The sequence below is a fragment of the Papilio xuthus genome, unplaced genomic scaffold (assembly GCF_000836235.2).
Source record: "Papilio xuthus unplaced genomic scaffold, Pxut_1.1 DF828177.1, whole genome shotgun sequence".
NCBI classification, from domain to species: domain Eukaryota; kingdom Metazoa; phylum Arthropoda; class Insecta; order Lepidoptera; family Papilionidae; genus Papilio; species Papilio xuthus.
Window position 1 is genome coordinate 5,660,312 of NW_013530472.1, and position 2,457 is coordinate 5,662,768.

Consider the following 2,457-nt stretch of genomic DNA (forward strand, 5'->3'; position numbering starts at 1 on the left):
TCCTGGCCTGGTGCCGCCCATACCAGATCGTCGTGGCTGGCGATCTGAACGCCAAGTCCACGGTATGGGGGTGCCGTGCCACGGATGCGAGGGGAGAATTGGTGGAGGAATGGCTCGCCTCGAACGGGCTGGTCGTCTTGAACGTGGGGGACACGAACACATGCGTGCGGATGCAGGGTGGCTCAATTGTGGACGTGTCCTTCGCCAGTGCGGACCTGGCACGAGGCGTCCGGGATTGGGAAGTCCTGGAGGGAGTGGAGACGTTGTCAGATCACCGGTATATCCGGTTTGACGTCTCCCCCCTCTCGGGCGGTTCCGGTCCCGGGCGTGTCGTGTCGGAAGCCGGCCCGAGGTGGGCCCTGAAAAAGCTGGATAGAGAGGCGGCGATCGAGGCGTCTCTGGTCGCCAGCTGGAATCCAGCACCGGACGTGACGGCGGTAGAGTCCGAGTCGCGGTGGCTCCACGAAGCGGTCACGCACATTTGTGACGTAGCGATGCCCCGCGTGGTGCGGCCTCCGACTCGGACGGCGGTGTATTGGTGGTCGGAAGATCTTGGCCGTCTTCGTGTGTCCTGCGTGTCGGCGAGGCGGCGATACTCCAGGTATCGTCGTCGACGCAGACGAGGCGGGCACATGGAGGACGAGGAGAGGCGCCTCTACACCGTCTACCAAGACGCTAAGAAGGCGCTCAGGGTGGCCATCGCGGAGGCGAAGGAGGCGGCCTGGCAGGAGCTGCTCGAGTCGATAGACGTCGACCCCTGGGGTCGGCCATATCGGCTCATTATGAGTAAGCTCAGGCCCTGGGCCCCACCTCTAACGTCGAGCATGGAACCTGAGACGCTGGATGGAGTGCTGGAGACCCTGTTCCCCTCGATGAGGGAGAACTTCGAGGCACCAAGAATGGTTGTAGCGCCAGCGACGTCAAATCGTGATGCGGATGGGGAAGTCCCGGAAGTGGAGGAGAGGGAACTGTGGGCGGCTGTGGCACGGCTTCAGGCCAAAAACACCGCCCCAGGCCCTGACGGGATCCCCGGACGCATATGGGTCCTGGCGCTACGGAACGGATTTGACGGCAGGTTCCGAGATTTACTCTCTCGGTGCCTCAAGGAACATACCTTCCCAGGAGACTGGAAGACGGGGAAACTCGTATTGATTGGGAAGGCGGGAAGGCCGGCAGATTCGCCCTCGGCGTACCGCCCGATCGTCCTGCTCGGGGAGGCGGGTAAGCTTTTTGAGCGCGTTATTGCGACCCGTCTCTCTGAGCACCTCGATCGAGTAGGGCCAAATCTGGCGGACTGCCAATACGGTTTCCGGCGCGGCCGCTCCACCATCGATGCTATTGCACGGGTGAGGGCCGTCGCCGAAGAGGAGGTCTTGAAAGGCGGCGTCGTGTTGGCGGTATCTTTAGATATCGCCAACGCCTTTAACACGCTGCCTCACGCCTGTATAATGGAGGCCCTGCGGTTTCATGGGGTCCCATTATACTTGCGTGAGACGATCAAGGCCTACCTATCGGACAGGACAGTGGTATATCCCACAACTACCGGACTTGGACAGAGGAGAGTGTCGTGCGGCGTTCCACAAGGTTCCGTTTTAGGGCCACTATTGTGGAACGTCGGTTACGACTGGGCCCTGCGTGGCCCGACTCTCGGCGGCGTTAGTGTCGTCTGCTATGCGGACGACACACTGGTGTTGGCAAGGGGCGGTAGCTATCGGGAAGCGAGTGTGGTAGCTACCGCCGGAGTAGCCCAAATAGTGGGCAGGATCCGGAGACTGGGCCTGACGGTGGCCTTGGAAAAATCCGAGGCTCTGTGTTTTCACAGGCCTCGCCGAGCGCCACCGCCAAACGCCCACTTGATTGTGAGCGGAGTTTCCATCGGCGTCGGGTCCACAATGAAATACCTGGGAGTTGTGCTCGACAGCCGGTGGAAATTCAGAGAACATTTCCGGCGGTTGGCTCCGAAGCTCGCGCGCACTTCGTTCGCCCTGAGCAGGCTTTTGCCTAATCTGGGCGGACCGAGCGCGAGCTGTCGGCGTCTCTACGCCGGGATTGTTAGATCGATGGCCCTGTACGGGGCCCCTATCTGGGCAGATGCCCTCGAGCGCCACAACAAAGCCCAACTGCGCAGGTCGCAGAGGGTAGTGGCGCTCCGAGTGGCACGGGCATACCGCACCGTTTCTTGCGAGGCGGCGTGCGTCCTGGCTGGGACTCCCCCATGGGAGTTGGAGGCGTTGGCGTTGGCGGACATCTACTGGAAGTCCGCCGACGCCAAAGGCCGGGGGGAGGTTCCAAGTGGAGTGGAGGTCAGGGAGTGGCGACGGAACGCAAGAGACGCGGTCGAACGTTGCTGGCTCGACCAGCTGAGCCAGCCGGGAGCGGGTCGCCGCACCATTGCGGCGATTCGCCCCGTACTAACAGAATGGGTGACTAGACGGTGGGGTGCGCTCTCCTATCGCC